This window comes from Nerophis ophidion, linkage group LG09 (genome assembly GCF_033978795.1).
Source record: "Nerophis ophidion isolate RoL-2023_Sa linkage group LG09, RoL_Noph_v1.0, whole genome shotgun sequence".
Classification (NCBI taxonomy): Eukaryota; Metazoa; Chordata; class Actinopteri; order Syngnathiformes; family Syngnathidae; genus Nerophis; species Nerophis ophidion.
Genome location: NC_084619.1, coordinates 6,454,432 through 6,474,614, shown reverse-complemented (window position 1 = coordinate 6,474,614; position 20,183 = coordinate 6,454,432). Strand labels below are relative to the sequence as shown.

General features: G+C 42.6%; 1 protein-coding gene across 2 annotated transcripts in view; it reads right to left on the bottom strand.

Annotated features, from left to right (window-relative positions):
• ldb1a (LIM domain binding 1a) overlaps positions 1-16,167 on the bottom strand; it is a 98,511-nt gene extending 82,344 nt beyond the window's left edge. For both annotated transcript variants that reach the window (XM_061910163.1, XM_061910164.1), the window contains exon 1: positions 16,007-16,167. The gene's annotated coding sequence lies outside the window, so the exon portion shown is untranslated. The remainder of the gene's footprint in view (positions 1-16,006) is intronic.
• Between the last annotated feature and the right edge of the window lie 4,016 nt (positions 16,168-20,183).

The following is a 20,183-nucleotide window of genomic DNA, read 5'->3' as shown; positions in this document are numbered from 1 at the left end:
CTCAAATTAACGGGGAAATTGTCGCTTTCTCGGTCCGAATTGCGCTTACTGCTGGTGGCTCACATTATAAACAACGTGAGGACACGATGTCGAATATTTCCAAAAACAAATTGAAATGTGAACTCGTCAGACCACAGAACACTTTTCCGCTTTGCATCAGTCCATCTTAGATGATCTCGGGCCCAGAGAAGCCTGCTGCGTTTCTGGATGTTGTTGATAAATGGGTTTCGATTTTCCAGAATTATCCTAGTACATGTGTCTAAAAACATCTGAATCGCTCTCAATATCCTCATTCACGAATCTTTCATCCTCGCTCAAATTAACGGGGAAACTGTCGCTTTCTCGGTCCGAATTGCGCTTACTGCTGGTGGCTCACATTATAAACAACGTGGGGACACGATGTCGAATATTTCCAAAAACAAATTGAAATGTGAACTCGTCAGACCACAGAACACTTTTCCACTTTTTTCATCAGTCCATCTTAGATGATCACGGGCCCAGAGAAGCCTGCTGCGTTTCTGGATGTTGTTGATAAATGGGTTTCGATTTTCCAGAATTATCCTAGTACATGTGTCTAAAAACATCTGAATCGCTCTCAATATCCTCATTCACGAATCTTTCATCCTCGCTCAAATTAACGGGGAAATTGTCGCTTTCTCGGTCCGAATTGCGCTCACTGCTGGTTGCTCACATTATAAACAACATGAGGACACCATGTCGAATATTTCCAAAAACAAATTGAAATGGGAACTCGTCAGACCACAGAACACTTTTCCACTTTGCATCAGTCCATCTTAGATGATCTCGGGCCCAGAGAAGCCTGCTGCGTTTCAGGATGTTGTTGATAAATGGGTTTCGATTTTCCAGAATTATCCTAGTACATGTGTCTAAAAACATCTGAATCGCTCTCAATATCCTCATTCACGAATCTTTCATCCTCGCTCAAATTAACGGGGAAATTGTCGCTTTCTCGGTCCGAATTGCGCTTACTGCTGGTGGCTCACATTATAAACAACGTGAGGACACGATGTCGAATATTTCCAAAAACAAATTGAAATGTGAACTCGTCAGACCACAGAACACTTTTCCGCTTTGCATCAGTCCATCTTAGATGATCTCGGGCCCAGAGAAGCCTGCTGCGTTTCTGGATGTTGTTGATAAATGGGATTCGATTTTCCAGAATTAGCCTAGTAAATGTGTCTAAAAACATCTGAATCGCTCTCAATATCCTCATTCACGAATCTTTCATCCTCGCTCAAATTAACGGGGAAATTGTCGCTTTCTCGGTCCGAATTGCGCTTACTGCTGGTGGCTCACATTATAAACAACGTGAGGACACGATGTCGAATATTTCCAAAAACAAATTGAAATGTGAACTCGTCAGACCACAGAACACTTTTCCGCTTTGCATCAGTCCATCTTAGATGATCTCGGGCCCAGAGAAGCCTGCTGCGTTTCTGGATGTTGTTGATAAATGGGTTTCGATTTTCCAGAATTATCCTAGTACATGTGTCTAAAAACATCTGAATCGCTCTCAATATCCTCATTCGCGAATCTTTCATCCTCGCTCAAATTAACGGGGAAATTGTCGCTTTCTCGGTCCGAATTGCGCTCACTGCTGGTGGCTCACATTATAAACAATGTGAGGACACGATGTCGAATATTTCCAAAAACAAATTGAAATGTGAACTCGTCAGACCACAGAACACTTTTCCGCTTTGCATCAGTCCATTCTAGATGATCTCGGGCCCAGAGAAGCCTGCTGCGTTTCTGGATGTTGTTGATAAATGGGTTTCGATTTTCCAGAATTATCCTAGTACATGTGTCTAAAAACATCTGAATCGCTCTCAATATCCTCATTCACGAATCATTCATCCTCGCTCAAATTAACGGGGAAATTGTCGCTTTCTCGGTCCGAATTGCGCTTACTGCTGGTGGCTCACATTATAAACAACGTGAGGACACGATGTCGAATATTTCCAAAAACAAATTGAAATGTGAACTCGTCAGACCACAGAACACTTTTCCACTTTGCATCAGTCCATCTTAGATGATCTCGGGCCCAGAGAAGCCTGCTGCGTTTCTGGATGTTGTTGATAAATGGGTTTCGATTTTCCAGAATTATCCTAGTACATGTGTCTAAAAACATCTGAATCGCTCTCAATATCCTCATTCACGAATCTTTCATCCTCGCTCAAATTAACGGGGAAATTGTCGCTTTCTCGGTCCGAATTGCGCTCACTGCTGGTGGCTCACATTATAAACAACGTGAGTACACGATGTCGAATATTTCCAAAAACAAATTGAAATGTGAACTCGTCAGACCACAGAACACTTTTCCACTTTTTTCATCAGTCCATCTTAGATGATCACGGGCCCAGAGAAGCCTGCTGCGTTTCTGGATGTTGTTGATAAATGGCTTTCGCTTTGCATAGTAGAGCTTTAACTTGCACTTACAGATGTAGCGACGAACTGTATTTACTGACAGTGGTTTTATGAAGTGTTCCTGAGCTCCTCCCAAAAAAAAAATGTTTATCAGTTTGAACATCAAATATGTTGTCTTTGCATATTCAACTGAATATGGGTTGACAAGGATTTTCAAATCATTGTATTCCGTTTATTATTACATCAAACACAAATTCCCAAATCATATGGAAACGAGGTTTGTATGACCCATTCCCAGATCTACTCCTTTCCTCGCTCATTGCGGGGGTTAATCATCGCGGACAGTGTCGATTAAATATGCAAAAGCCCACCTGGAAGGAAGAGACACTCGGGGCCCTTGAGCGCACACGTGTTAATGTGCACACAAACATGAAGACTCCCCAGCTTGTGCACGCTCTAATCTGATGTCACATTGTCATTATTGTCACCCGGGCGACAGAACATCCACCCTTTGGCAGCTGGATGTACACTATATTGCCAAAAGTATTTGGCCACCTGACTCGACTCACATGTGAACTTGAAGTTTGTTTAGTCTTTATTTGAAGGGACGATGCACAGAAACATTAAGATCAAAGACAGTTATGTCTGTACCAGATTATTGCCAAATAGTTAATTTCCATCTGCAGTCCCTGGCTACCTAAATTAAAGGGATAGAAAAATCATGCAATAAAATTATTACAGTAAAATCATACCATATTACGTAATCAAATTAAGAAAAGTTATAAAATGCCCTTTCATGGAAACAAACTTTAACATACAATACAAACACATCTCATTTACATCATCACACAAAGACAATACATGCTCTTGTTCACATCTGTCATCATTTGTAAAACAAGAAAAACAACCATGATTTTAACACACACACCTCACAATTTACAACAAAAATACATGCTCTTGTTCACATCTGTCATCATTTGTAAAAACAACCATGATTTTAACACACACACCTCACAATTTACAACAAAAATACATACTCTTGTTCACATCTGTCATCATTTGTAAAACAACAAAAACAACCATGATTTTAACACACACCTCACAATTTACAACAAAAATACATGCTCCTGTTCACATCTGTCATCATTTGTAAAAACAACCATGATTTTAACACACACACCTCACAATTTACAACAAAAATACATGCTCTTGTTCACATCGGTCATCATTTGTAAAAAGAACCATGATTTTAACACACACACCTCACAATTTATAACAAAAATACATGCTCCTGTTCACATCTGTCATCATTTGTAAAAACAACCATGATTTTAACACACACACCTCACAATTTACAACAAAAATACATGCTCTTGTTCACATCTGTCATCATTTGTAAAAACATCCATGATTTTAACACACACACCTCACAATTTACAACAAAAATACATGCTCTTGTTCACATCTGTCATCATTTGTAAAAACAACCATGATTTTAACACACACACCTCACAATTTACAAGTAATACATGCTCTTGTTCACATCTGTCATCATTTGTAAAAACAACCATGATTTTAACACACACACCTCACAATTTACAACATAAAAACATGCTCTTGTTCACATCTGTCATCATTTGTAAAAACAACCATGATTTTAACACACACACCTCACAATTTACAACAAAAATACATGCTCCTGTTCACATCTGTCATCATTTGTAAAAAAAAAAAACCATGATTTTAACACACACACCTCACAATTTACAACAAAAATACATGCTCTTGTTCACATCTGTCATCATTTGTAAAAACAACCATGATTTTAACACACACACCTCACAATTTATAACAAAAATACATGCTCCTGTTCACATCTGTCATCATTTGTAAAAACAACCATGATTTTAACACACACACCTCACAATTTACAACAAAAATACATGCTCTTGTTCACATCTGTCATCATTTGTAAAACAACAAAAACAACCATGATTTTAACACACACACCTCACAATTTACAACAAAAATACATGCTCTTGTTCACATCTGTCATCATTTGTAAAAACAACCATGATTTTAACACACACACCTCACAATTTACAACAAAAATACATGCTCCGGTTCACATCTGTCATCATTTGTAAAAACAACCATGATTTTAACACACACACCTCACAATTTATAACAAAAATACATGCTCCTGTTCACATCTGTCATCATTTGTAAAAACAACCATGATTTTAACACACACACCTCACAATTTAAAACAAAAATACATGCTCCTGTTCACATCTGTCATCATTTGTAAAAACAACCATGATTTTAACACACACACCTCACAATTTACAACAAAAATACATGCTCTTGTTCACATCTGTCATCATTTGTAAAAACAACCATGATTTTAACACACACACCTCGCAATTTACAACAAAAATACATGCTCTTGTTCACATCTGTCATCATTTGTAAAGCAACCATGATTTTAACACACACAACTCGCAATTTACAACAAAAATACATGCTCTTGTTCACATCTGTCATCATTTGTAAAAACAACCGTGATTTTAACACACACGCCTCACAATTTACAACAAAAATACATGCTCTTTTTCACATCTGTCATCATTTGTAAAAACAACCATAATTTTAACACACACCCCTCACAATTTACAACAAAAATACATGCTCTTGTTCACATCTGTCATCATTTGTAAAAACAACCATGATTTTAACACACACACCTCACAGTTTACAACAAAAATACATGCTCTTGTTCACATCTGTCGTCATTTGTAAAAACAACCATGATTTTAACACACACACCTCACAATTTACCACAAAAATGCTGTCATGGATAAATATGATACACATTAAGTTGATCTGTCAAACATTGTGCCCACCTTAGTGACCGTGTGAGCAGCTTTGATTGCTCCAAAGCCACTTTTTAACTTCAATTGTACAATACCCGTTTCCATATGAGTTGGGAAATTGTGTTCGATGTAAATATGAACGGAATGCAATGATTTGCAAATCCTTTTCAACCCATATTCAATTGAATATGCTACAAAGACCAGATATTTGATGTTCAAATTCATAAACTTTATTATTTTTTTTTTGCAAATAATAATCAACTTAGAATTTCATGGCTGCAACACGTGCCAAAGTAGTTGGGAAAGGGCATGTTCACCACTGTGTTACATCACCTTTTCTTTTAACAACACTCAATAAACGTTTGAGAACTGAGGAAACTAATTGTTGAAGCTTTGAAAGTGGCCGGTGGCAGTCCACGCCTGACCCACCTGTGACTGAGGACGTGGAGCTGTATAAAGGGACCAGCGGACCAAGAATCCTAGTGGGAACTAAGTTCTCTTTTTGTCGTACAGAAAGCGATCATCCTGTTTTTTGCGATCCTGCTCTCCCTGTGTTCTGCCTCTCCGTGTTCTCAGTGTGTTCTCTTGTGTCGCCCCCGCAGTACCCTCTGTCGCCTGGAATAAGAGTTGTGCGTCTCTCTTTACCCCGCATCTCCCTCTGGACTCTGACTGCCTCCCTCAATCCTCAACCCCCACTTTGGACTGGGACCTCTTGACGCCCGTCTCAGCCCCACGGAACCCCGCTTGTATCCCGGATCACCTGCCTGTTCCCCTGGACGTTGTTTCGCTCTCGTCAACACGTTGGTAACACACACTATAATTATATACTTCACATAGTCTTACACCATACATACTCTTAGGTTTTTGACACACACCATTCTATAGTTTATTAGTATTGTTTATTATTATTATTAGTATTATTAGTATTATACATCCATCCATCCATCCATCATCTTCCGCTTATCCGAGGTCGGGTCGCGGGGGCAACAGCCTAAGCAGGGAAACCAGACTTCCCTCTCCCCAGCCACTTCGTCTAGCTCTTCCCGGGGGATCCCGAGGCATTCCCAGGCCAGCCGGGAGACATAGTCTTCCCAACGTGTCCTGGGTCTTCCCCGTGGCCTCCTACCGGTTGGACGTGCCCTAAACACCTCCCTAGGGAGGCGTTCGGGTGGCATCCTGACCAGATGCCCGAACCACCTCATCTGGCTCCTCTCGATGTGGAGGAGCAGCGGCTTTACTTTGAGTTCCTCCCGGATGGCAGAGCTTCTCACCCTATCTCTAAGGGAGAGACCCGCCACACGGTGGAGGAAACTCATTTGGGTCGCTTGTACCCGTGATCTTATCCTTTCGGTCATGACCCATAGCTCATGACCATAGGTGAGGATGGGAACGTAGATCGACCGGTAAATTGAGAGCTTTGCCTTCCGGCTCAGCTCCTTCTTTACCACAACGGATCGGTACAACATCCGCATTACTGAAGACGCCGCACCGATCCGCCTGTCGATCTCACGATCCACTCTTCCCCCACTCGTGAACAAGACTCCTAGGTACTTGAACTCCTCCACTTGGGGCAGGGTCTCCTCCCCAACCCGGAGATGGCACTCCACCCTTTTCCGGGCGAGAACCATGGACTCGGACTTGGAGGTGCTGATTCTCATTCCGGTCGCTTCACACTCGGCTGCGAACCGATCCAGCGAGAGCTGAAGATCCCGGTCAGATGAAGCCATCAGGACCACATCATCTGCAAAAAGCAGAGACCTAATCCTGCGGTCACCAAACCGGAACCCCTCAACGCCTTGGCTGCGCCTAGAAATTCTGTCCATAAAAGTTATGAACAGAATCGGTGACAAAGGACAGCCTTGGCGGAGTCCAACCCTCACTGGAAATGTGTTCGACTTACTGCCGGCAATGCGGACCAAGCTCTGGCACTGATCATACAGGGAGTGGACCGCCACAATAAGACAGTCCGATACCCCATACTCTCTGAGAACTCCCCACAGGAAATCTCTGTACATTACTGCCACCTGGTGTCCGTTTGCCGTCACCTCCACTTAGTAAAACATAACAAATATTTTGCACTCTTATACTACTTATTAATAAATCAGAAACTGATGACATAGTGCTGTATTTTACTTCTTTATCTCTTCTTTTTCAACCAAAAATGCTTTGCTCTGATTAGGGGGTACTTGAATTAAAAAAATGTTTACTGAAAAAAGGTTGAGAACCACTGATGTAGAAGACATTTCACCTCTCATCCGAGTAGGCTTCATCAGTTCATGCTCATAGACTTAGATTGGTTTGATCTAATCTTAGCTTTAGACTTGTCAGATCTAATCTGGCGGCTGGTGCCGAAACCCCAAATATCTGTACACCAAAACTACGAGGGTGTGTCTGGGTAAGGAAGGTTTCTCCCTATTGTACGAAGAAAAAACAACTCTTATAATGCAAACGAGCAATCCTACTACCAAAGCCAACGACCGTCGTTAAAGTGTAAATTCCCCTCGTTAGCATCGAGGTATTGTGTGGCAGAGCGATGGCTGTGGATCGACTACTGCCAGTCCAAACTAGTCGGAATCACCCACATTAGCATTCCATTCAGTTGTAAACAAATGGCACAAATGGCAATCCGGTCATCTTTTGTGACCAGAATGTTTCTAACTACTGTAATTTGTTGAAGGCTAAATTGCAGAGTCCTTATACGAATGGTTGAAAGGACGGTGTTGTGAGTGGGAGATAAGTGGTGTCGCAGACCACCTCCTCTCTTCAGAGATGTTGTTTCAAGCTTGACATAGCTGGCTTCCATCACTCCTCTATCGTATCATTTGTCCTCCCTGTCCAGAATCTGTACATTTACACTTTGTTTTAATCTAATACAGAAATGCTGCCTGAAGCTGAGCCAATCAATGGCCAGACTACTAAACAGTATGCTCGGTTTGGTTGGGTCTCATCTAGTGGCAAATATTACTGTATTATATAAACCCCATTTTCATATGAGTTGGGAAATTATGTTAGATGTAAATATAAACGGAATACAATGATTGGCAAATCCTTTTCAACCCATATTCAATTGAATGCACTACAAAGACAATATATTTGATGTTCAAACTCAAAAACTTTTTTTTTTTTGTTTTGGGAAATACTTTTCCACTTCCAGAGAAGCCGCCGGCGTTTCTGGATGTTGTTGATAAATTGCTTTCGTTTTGCCTAGTAGAACTTTAAATTGCACTTACAGATGTAGCGACGAACTGTATTTAGTGACAGTGGTTTTCTGATGTGTTCCTGACCCCATGTGGTGATATCCTTTAGACTGGACTCTCGCGACTGTGTTAGATCCATTGCGGATTGAACTTTCACAGTATCATGTTAGACCCGCTCGACATCCATTGCTTTCCTCCTCTCCAAGGTTCTCATAGTCATCATTGTCACCGACATCCCACTGGGTGTGAGTTTTCCTTGCCCTTATGTGGGCCTACCGAGGATGTCGTAGTGGTTTGTGCAGCCCTTTGAGACACTAGTGATTTAGGGCTATATAAGTAAACATTGATTGATTGATTGATTGATTGATCCTTTAGAGATTGATGTCGTTTTTTGATACAGTGCCGTCTGAGGGATCGAAGGTCACGGTCATTCAATGTTGGTTTCGGGCCATGCCGCTTCCGGGGAGTGATCTTTCCAGATTCTCTGAACCTTTTGATGATATTATGGACTGTGGATGTTGAAATCCCTAAATTTCTTGCAATTAAATGGGTAAATGGGTTGTACTTGTATAGCGCTTTTCTACCTTCAAGGTACTCAAAGTGCTTTGACACTACTTCCACATTTACCCATTCACACACACATTCACACACTGATGGAGGGAGCTGCCATGCAAGGCGCCAACCAGCACCCATCAGGAGCAAGGGTGAAGTGTCTTGCTCAGGACACAACGGACGTGACGAGGTTGGTTCTAGGTGGGATTTGAACCAGTGACCCTCGGGTTGCGCACGGCCACTCTTCCACTGCGCCACGCCGTCCCTCCCGCCGTCAATTGCACTTTGAGAAGCGTTGTTCCTAAACTGTTTGACTATTTCCTCACACAGTTGTGGACAAAGGGGTGTACCTCGCCCCATCCTTTCTTGTGAAAGACTGAGCATTTTTGGGGAAGCTGTTTTTTTACCCAATCATGGCACCCACCTGTTCCCAATTAGCCTGCACACCTGTGGGATGTTCCAAATAAGTGTTTGGTGAGCATTCCTCAACTTTATCAGTATTTATTGCCACCTTTCCCAACTTCTTTGTCAGGTGTTGCTGGCATCAAATTCTAAAGTTAATGATAATTTGCAAGTTTGAACATCAAATATGTTGTCTTTGTAGCATATTCAACTGAATATGGGTTGAAAAGGATTTACATCTAACACAATTTCCCAACTGGGGCTTCACGGTGGCAGAGGGGTTAGTGCGTCTGCCTCACAATACGAAGGTCCTGCAGTCCTGGGTTCAAATCCAGGCTCGGGATCTTTCTGTGTGGAGTTTGCATGTTCTCCCCGTGACTGCGTGGGTTCCCTCCGGGTACTCCGGCTTCCTCCCACTTCCAAAGACATGCACCTGGGGATAGGTTGATTGGCAACACTAAATTGGCCCTAGTGTGTGAATGTTGTCTGTCTATCTGTGTTGGCCCTGCGATGAGGTGGCGACTTGTCCAGAGTGTACCCCGCCTTCCGCCCGATTGTAGCTGAGATAGGCGCCAGCGCCCCCCGCGACCCCAAAAGGGAATAAGTGGTAGAAAATGGATGGATGGACAATTTCACAACTCATATGGAAACGGAGTTTGTAGATAATTTTTGTTTATTTAGAAATTTTTATGCCTCATTTAGATAGTTAAAATTTAAATATCACCCCAAAAATCTCCAATGTGGTCGCAATATTTGAAGCATAATATCGGGAGGTAAATAAACTTTTAAAGACTCCAAAAGAGACATCCAAATCCGCGCACAAGCTCATGCCAACCTTATGATTTGATGCTTTGGCATCGTTTAACACGAGTATCCAACATTGTAACAATGCCAGGAAAGAGGGGCCGGAGGCATAGATTCGGTGACCACAGTTGAGGCGCTAGCCATCCAAAGTCGGGACCCAGGGTGGACCACTCATCTGTGCATCAGTTGGGAACGACTCTGCGCTGCTGACCTGTCTCCACTCAGGATGATCTCCCGCCGGCTTCACTATGGACTGGACTCCCATACTAATATGCTAGATCCACTATGGACTAGGATATGGGTGTCAAACTCTGGCCCTTGAGGTAATATTAAATTAAGATTAGATCTGGCCCGCCGGTATTATACAGCGGCGATGCCTCTGTAACACTGCATTCACCACTGATACTCGTACTTGCCAACCCTCACGATTTTCTTGGGAGACTCCCAAAGTTCAGTGCCCCTCTCGAAAATCTCCCGGGGCAACCATTCTTCCGAATTTCTCCCGATTTCCACCCGGAAAACAATATTGGGGGCGTGCCTTGAAGGCACTGCCTTTAGTGTCCTCTACAGCCTGTCGTCACGTCCGCTTTTCCGCCATACAAACAACGTGCCGGCCCAGTCACATAATACATGCGGTTTTAACACACACAAGTGAATGCAAGGCATACTTGATCAACAGCCATAAGGGTCACACTGAGGGTGGCCGTATAAACAACTTTTAACACTTTTACAAATATGCGCCACACTGTGAAGTCACACCAAACAAGCTCGGTTGGTAGAGTGGCCGTGCCAGCAACTTGAGGGTTTCAGGTTCGATTCCCGCTTTCGCCATCCTAGTCACTGCCGTTGTGTCCTTGGGCAAGACACTTTACCCACCTGATCCCAGTGCCACCCACACTGGTTTGAATGTAACTTAGATATTGGGTTTCACTATGTAAAGCGCTTTGAGTCACTAGAGAAAAAGCGCTATATAAACAGAATTCACACTTCACAAACACATTTCGGGAGAATATCCGCACCGTAGCACACCATAAACACAACAGAAGAAATATCCAGAACCCATTGCAGCACTAACTCTTCCAGGACGCTACAATATACATCCCCGCTACCACCAAACCCCGCCCTCCCCAATTTTTATTTAAATTTTATTTGATATGCCATTGATATTTTTTAATCATTATTATTATGATTTCAAACTCGATTTTGCATGTGACTATAAAGTTATATAAGCATTGCTTGTTTAGTATTCAATTCAAAACTTGTTTGGATCCCTATTAAAAGGTTAATTTGTTCAACCCTGGCCCGCGGCTTTGTTCAGTTCTAAATTTTGGCCCACTCTGTATTTGAGTTTGACACCCCTGGACTAGACTCTCACATCCATGTGGGCCCAGTTACGGGGAAACACAAACCCAAGACCTGAACGGTGGAACAGGCAGAGTATGATTGCTAACCCTATGGAGCGTTACAACAGCTGGGTCCCAAAAGGGTCCCCAGTCGTCTTGGACTCCACGCCACTGGACCCTGACCCGGATCTGTCAAGGATCGTGTGGTGACTGTGAACCAGTCTCCCCATGTTGAACAAAGTCACGCACAGGCATCCTCCATAAAGGGATACCCCCTACCAGGAGGATCGTCACACATTTCCTTCGAGTGACCGCCGATGGAGACGGACTGGACTCTAACATTATTATGCTATGCTATGGTTCCTCATTGTAATCCCATTGGGTTGAGTTGTATTCTTGCCCTGATGTGGGATCTAAGCCGAGGATGTCGCTGCGGCTTGTGCAGCCCTTTAAAGGGGAACATTATCACAATTTCAAAAGGGTTAAAAACCATAAAAATAATTTCCCAGTGGCTTGTTGTATTTTTGGAAATTTTTTTCAAAATGTTACCGGTCCCAAAATATCCCTAAAAAAAGCTTTAAAGTGTTTGATTTTTGCTATTTGCGATGCGACTATCCATCTCCCTGTGACGTCACACAGTGCTGCCAATGTAAACAAACAATGGGAATAGCACAGCAAGATATAGCGACATTAGCTCGGATGGTTGGAGTATGAAAATATTGAAGAAGAAACTGAAGCTATTGAGCAAATAGCTATTGACGCTATTCATAGCCATAGCATGGCCGAATAGCTGCGTTAGCATCGCCGGTAAAATGTGCGGACCAAACGATCAGGACTTTCATATCTTTTGACACTGGAGCAACTTAAATCCGTCGATTGGTAAGTGTTTGTTTCGCATTAAATGTGGGTGGAAGGAAACGTAATATAGTTGCAAATGCATCTGCAGGTTATCCATACATCTCTGTGCCATGTCTGCTTTAGCACTTCCGGTAATTAGCATGTTAGCATTGATTAGCGTACCATGTTAGCATCAATTAGCTGGCAGTCAACATCAACAAAACTCACCTTTGTGATTTCGTTGACTATCGTTGCAAATGCATCTGCAGGTTATCCATACATCTCTGTTCCATGTCTGCCTTAGCACCGCCGGTAAATAGCATGTTAGCATCGATTAGCGTAGCATGTTCGCATCGATTGGCTAGCAGTCACGCCGCGACCAAATATATCTGATTAGCACATAAGTCAACATCAACAAACTCACCTTTGTGATTTAGTTGACTTTATTGTTGCAAATGCATCTGCAGGTTATCCATACATCTCTGTGCCATGTCTGTCTTAGCATCGCCGGTAAAATGTGGAGACACTTTGGTACATTCAATGGGGGTCTGGCGGCAGACACTTTGGCATTTTCGGGCCAGTGGTGCAACTTGAATCCCTCCCTGTGTGTTGTTACACCCTCCGACAACACACCGACGAGGCATGATGTCTCCAAGGTTCCAAAAAATAGTCGAAAAAATGGAAAATAACAGAGCTGAGACCCACATTCTGACGTCATCGCCTCCAGAGCGATAAACAGAAAGGCGTTTAATTCGCCAAAATTCACCCATTTAGAGATTGGAAATCGGTTAAAAAAATTGATGGTCTTTTTTCTGCACCATCAAGGTATATATTGACGCTTACATAGGTCTGCTGATAATGTTCCCCTTTAAAAGAAAAGCTGATGTAACACAGTGGTGAACATGCCCTTTCCCAACTACTTTGGCACATGTTGCAGCCATGAAATTCTCAGTTTATTTGCAAAAAAAATTAAGTTTATGAGTTTGAACATCAAATATCCTGTCTTTGTAGTGCATTCAATTGAATATGGGTTGAAAAGGATCTGCAAATCATCCATACATCTCTGTGCCATGTCTGCTTTAGCACCGCCGGTAATTAGCATGTTAGCATCGATTAGCATAGCATGTTAGCATCGATTAGCTGGCAGTCAACATCAACAAAACTCACCTTTGTGATTTCGTTGACTATCGTTGCAAATGCATCTGCAGGTTATCCATACATCTCTGTGCCATGTCTGCTTTAGCACCGCCGGTAAATAGCATGTTAGCATCGATTAGCATAGCATGTTAGCATCGATTGGCTAGCAGTCACGCCGCGACCAAATATATCTGATTAGCACATAAGTCAACATCAACAAACTCACCTTTGTGATTTAGTTGACTTTATCGTTGCAAATGCATGTGCAGGTTATCCATACATCTCTGTGCCATGTCTGTCTTAGCATCGCCGGTAAAATGTGGAGACACTTTGGCACATTCAATGGGGGTCTGGCGGCAGACACTTTTGCATTTTCGGGCCAGTGGTGCAACTTGAATCCCTCCCTGTTAGTGTTGTTACACCCTCCGACAACACACCGACGAGGCGTGATGTCTCCAAGGTTCCAAAAAATAGTCGAAAAAATGGAAAATAACAGAGCTGAGACCCAATGTTTACAATGTGTTGAAAATGAAAATGGCGGCTGTGTTACCTCGGCAACGTCACATTCTGACGTCATCGCCTCCAGAGCGATAAACAGAAAGGCGTTTAATTCGCCAAAATTCACCCATTTAGAGATTGGAAATCGGTTAAAAAAATTGATGGTCTTTTTTCTGCACCATCAAGGTATATATTGACGCTTACATAGGTCTGGTGATAATGTTCCCCTTTAAAAGAAAAGCTGATGTAACACAGTGGTGAACATGCCCTTTCCCAACTACTTTGGCACATGTTGCAGCCATGAAATTCTCAGTTTATTTGCAAAAAAAATTAAGTTTATGAGTTTGAACATCAAATATCCTGTCTTTGTAGTGCATTCAACTGAATATGGGTTGAAAAGGATCTGCAAATCATCCATACATCTCTGTGCCATGTCTGCTTTAGCACCGCCGGTAATTAGCATGTTAGCATCGATTAGCATAGCATGTTAGCATCGATTAGCTGGCAGTCAACATCAACAAAACTCACCTTTGTGATTTCGTTGACTATCGTTGCAAATGCATCTGCAGGTTATCCATACATCTCTGTGCCATGTCTGCTTTAGCACCGCCGGTAAATAGCATGTTAGCATCGATTAGCATAGCATGTTAGCATCGATTGGCTAGCAGAGTCGAGACCCAGGATGGACCGCTCGTCGGGACCCAGGATGGACCGCTCGCCTGTATCGGTTGGGGACATCTCTACGCTGCTGATCCGCTTGAGATGGTTTCCTGTGGACGGGACTCTCACTGCTGTCTTGGAGCCACTATGGATTGAACTTTCACAGTATCATGTTAGACCCGCTCGACATCCATTGCTTTCGGTCCCCTAGAGGGGGGGGTTGCCCACATCTGAGGTCCTCTCCAAGGTTTCTCATAGTCAGCATTGTCACTGGCGTCCCACTGGATGTGAATTCTCCCTGCCCACTGGGTGTGAGTTTTCCTTGCCCTTTTGTGGGTTTTTCCGAGGATGTTGTAGTCGTAATGATTTGTGCAGTCCTTTGAGACATTTGTGATTTGGGGCTATATAAATAAACATTGATTGATTGATTGATGGTATTCTGTTTTTATTTACATCTAACACAATTTCCCAACTCATATGGGAACGGGGTTTGTAAATAAACTTTGATTGATTGAAAAGTTTCTGAAAAGATTAGATTAATCATCATCAACAAAGCCTCTGCTGGCCGCACCACTCAGGACAATTAATCAAGCCCATGCCAAATTCCAAACAATGTATTGACGATCAGATTATCATGCCCACTCCAAGGTGTGACCGTGCATTTTCAGTCCTTACTTCCTTCCCCCTTGTGAGGTACGATGCGAGCGAACCCGATCCCTGACAGCCTCAACTCGGCTGGCGTGCGACAAAAACAAGTCCGCACGTACGGACTTGACAAAACCTCACATGGCTGTCGTCTGTCACTCAGCGGCGGCGGGGACGGCAACAAAGAGCGCGGTACGTGTCAGCCCCTGGAATGAGAGCTGACAGGCACACACTGGCGACAACAGCGCTGGTGCATGTCATACACCATGTCAGACACAATGAACGACCCCGCGGGTCCCCCTTTCCCCCCGTCACGTATTTCCAGTGCGTGTCATTTCAATTGAAACGACAAAGAGGCGGCACAAGAAAGAAGATGCAAGGTGGATGACAATGACAGACATACATGTGGCGACAAAACCTCAACAAGAGCAATAAAGAAGTTCTCGCATCACCGCACGTATGCTTGAACACACATCTTAGGTTCTATCCAGCACACCCATCCATCCATTTCTACCGCTTATTCCCTTTAGTGCCTATCTCAGCGTACACCCTGGACAAGTCGCCGCCTCATCACAGTATCCGGCACACACTTGCCTTAAAAACCTTTGAAGCGACGACCCTCCGGGCTATCTCCCTCATCGCATCTTTCTGTTTCCTCACAAGCGCTTACCTTTCTTTTTCGCCCACGCTCGTCCAGCGGGAAGTCCACCTGGGTCAGCCGCCGCAGTCGGAAGCCGAGCCGAGCCAGAAGGCAGGGAGAGAAAGAGAGAGAGAGAGAGAGAGTGGAGGTGGAGTGGGGGGGGGGGGGGAGTTGGATGAGCAGATGCAGATATGAGACACAAATGGAGGGGGGATCAAGCAGTGTGCAAATTGGATGATGAAAAGGAAGGAGGGAAGGAAGGAGGACAAGAGGGGAGGGCTCGTCTCAGCTGCACTGGTATGACGCAGAGCCTCTTCTCCGTTCTCCACTACAAACCCACCGGATGGGGGGGGGGCACTGTATCCATGGCAACGGCAGAGCAGACTATATAGGTAGTAGTTAGGGAGTGCGTCAGGGCCTCGGTGCAGTTGCTTAATCACCAAGATGTGCACCTCACGGCTCGACGTGCGGGCGAGAGGCGGACTGGTCAGACTTGTCGCCCTTACCGGAGGAGCGAGAGGGGAAACGGGATGCGCGGGTTGATTTGGTTCCGCTCAACAATTTAGTGAAGTGATAAATGATAAATGATAAATGGGTTGTACTTGTATAGCGCTTTTCTACCTTCAAGGTACTCAAAGCGCTTTGACACTACTTCCACATTCACCCATTCACACACACATTCACACACTGATGGAGGGAGCTGCCATGCAAGGCGCCAACCAGCACCCATCAGGAGCAAGGGTGAAGTGTCTTGCTCAGGACACAACGGACGTGACGAGGTTGGTTCTAGGAGGGATTTGAACCAGTGACCCTCGGGTTGCGTTCGGCCACTCTCCCACTGCGCCACGCCGTCCCTAGTGAAGTGAATTATATTTATATAGCTTTACATAGTGAAACCCAATATCTAAAATTACATTTAAACCAGTGTGGGTGGCACTGGGAGCAGGTGGGTAAAGTGTCTTGCCCAAGGACACAACGGCAGTGACTAGGATGGCGGAAGCGGGAATCGAACCTGCGACCCTCAAGTTGCTGGCACGGCCACTCTACCAACCCGAGCTAAACCCCCCCATTCGAGGCAAACGGGCACCCAAGCTACGCATCTAGCTACTCTTCTTCCAGACGTGTTGTAATGAAGAATTGGAAATATTGATTGATTGATTGATTGAAATATACCAGGGACCATATTGTTACTCCAGGCATGTTCTAAACCAGGGGTCGGCAACCCAAAATGTTGAAAGAGCCATATTGGACCCATCCATCCATTTTCTACCGCTTATTCCCTTTTGGGGTCACGGGGGGCGCTGGCGCCTATCTCAGCTACAATCGGGCGGAAGGCGGGGTACACCCTGGACAAGTCGCCACCTCATCGCAGGCCATATTGGACCAAAAATACAAAAACAAATCTGTCTGGAGCCGCAAAAAAACTGAAAGTCATAATACATTCGGATAGTGTGTCATGAGATATAAATTGAATTAAGAGGACTTAAAGCAGGGGTAGGGAACCTATGGCTCGGGAGCCAGATTTGGCTCTTTTGATGACTGCATCCGGCTCTCAGATAAATCTGAGCTGGCATTGCTTAACACGATAAGTAATGAATAATTCCACTTGTAATCACAGTCTTAAAAATAATGTTCAAAATATAAAACATTCTCATGCATTTTTAATCCATCCATCCATTTCTACCACACCTGTTCAAGAAGTTGCGTTAATGGTAAGAAGTTATTTATTTATTATCGGTTAGTGTGGGGCTTGCCCTCCTGCAGGTTCTTCAGACCACCAAGCACCGACATGAGAGCCTGTTTCAGGGTTACAATGTTGTTTTATTTTTCAATAAGTCTCTCAGTTGCTTTCCAGCAATTGTATTTTTATCTTTCGTTTTCGCTCGCGCTCTGGCTCCAGCTCCAACCCCGTCTCTCCTCCTGGCTGCTGCTTATAACAGAGCGACAGATGATTAGATAACAAGGACCAGGTGGGCCGTCTACGCACCTGTCGCTGATTTAGAGGCCGGTCCTGGCACACCCCAGTTCACTGCAGGCCCGCAGGCCACGCCCCCTCCACAGTTAGCTTTAGAATAACAATGTTATTACAAAGAATAAGAGACCTATTATACTCTAGAAATGTTGGTCTTACTTAATAATGCACGCGTTTAGTTGTGTTCAGTGTTAAAAAAAATATTATATGGCTCTTACAGAAATACATTTTAAAATATTTGGCTTTTTGGCTCTCTCAGCCAAAAAGGTTCCCGACCCCTGACTTAAAGGAAACTAAATGACCTCAAATATACCTACTAGGGATGTGGGGAAAAATCAATTCGCATCGAATCGAATACGTTGTGCGATTCAGAATCGATTCTCTTTTTAAAAAAAAATTGATTTTATTAAAACGGCCTTCTTTCATCTCCGTAATATCGCTAAAATTCGCTCCATTTTGTCCACTAAAGACGCTGAGATCATTATCCATGCGTTTGTTACGTCTCGTCTCGATTACTGTAACGTATTATTTTCGGGTCTCCCCATGTCTAGCATTAAAAGATTACATTTGGTACAAAATGCGGCTGCTAGACTTTTGACAAGAACAAGAAAGTTTGATCACATTACACCTGTACTGGCTCACCTGCACTGGCTTCCTGTGCACTTAAGATGTGACTTTAAGGTTTTACTACTTACGTATAAAATACTACACGGTCTAGCTCCATCCTATCTTGCCGATTGTATTGTACCATATGTCCCGGCAAGAAATCTGCGTTCAAAGGACTCCGGCTTATTAGTGATTCCCAAAGCCCCAAAAAAAGTCTGCGGGCTATAGAGCGTTTTCATTTCGGGCTCCAGTACTCTGGAATGCCCTCCCGGTAAAAGTTCGAGATGCTACCTCAGTAGAAGCATTTAAGTCTCACCTTAAAACTCATTTGTATACTCTAGCCTTTAAATAGACTCCCTTTTTAGACCAGTTGATCTGCCGTTTCTTTTCTTTTTCTCCTATGTCCCACTCTCCCCTGTGGAGGGGGTCCGGTCCGATCCGGTGGCCATGGATGTCCAGAGTCGGGACCCAGGATGGACCGCTTGCCTGTGTATCGGTTGGGGACATCTCTGCGCTGCTGATCCGCCTCCGCTTGGGATGGTTTCCTGCTGGTTCCACTATATCCACTATATATCGCTACTATATTGGATCCACTTTGGACTGGACTCTCACCATTATGTTAGATCAGGGGTCACCAACCTTTTTCAAACCAAAAGCTACTTCTTGGGGACTGATTAATGCGAAAGGCTACCAGTTTGATACACACTTAAATAAATTGCCAGAAATAGCCAATTTGCTCAATTTACCTTTAATAAATAAATCTATATATATATATATATATATATATATATATATATATATATATATATATATATCAAATGGGTATTTCTGTCTGTCATGCCGTCGTACATTTTTTTTCCTTTTACGGAAGGTTTTTTGTAGAGAATAAATGATGAAAAAAACACTTAATTGAACAGTTTAAAAGCAAAGAAAACACACAATAAAAAGAAAATTTTATTTTGAAACATAGTTTATCTTCAATTTCGACTCTTTAAAATTCAAAATTCAACCGAAAAATATGAAGAGAAAAACTAGCTAATTCGAATCTTTTTGAAAAAATAAAAAATAAAAAATTATGGAAGATCATTAATAATTTTTCCTGATTAAGATTAATTTTAGAATTTTGATGACATGTTTTAAATAGGTTAAAATCCAATCTGCACTTTGTTAGAATATATAACAAATTGGACCAAGCTATATTTCTAACAAAGACAAATCATCATTTCTTCTAGATTTTCTAGAACAAAAATTTTAAAATAAATTTTAAAGAATTTGAATTAAGATTTAAATTTGATTCTATAGATTTTCTAGATTTGCCAGAATAATTTTTTTGAATTTTAATCATAATAAGTTTGAAGAAATATTTCACAAAAATATTCTTCGTCGAAAAAACATAAGCTAAAATGAAGAATTAAATCAAAATGTATATATTATTCTTTACAATAAAAAAAATACTTGAACATTGATTTAAATTGTCAGGAAAGAAGAGGACGGAATTTAAAAGGTAAAAAGGTATATGTGTTTAAAAATCCTAAAATCATTTTTAAAGTTGTATTTTTCCTCTAAAGTTGTCTTTCTGAAAAATATAAGAAGCAAAGTAAAAAAATAAATGAATTTATTTAAACAAGT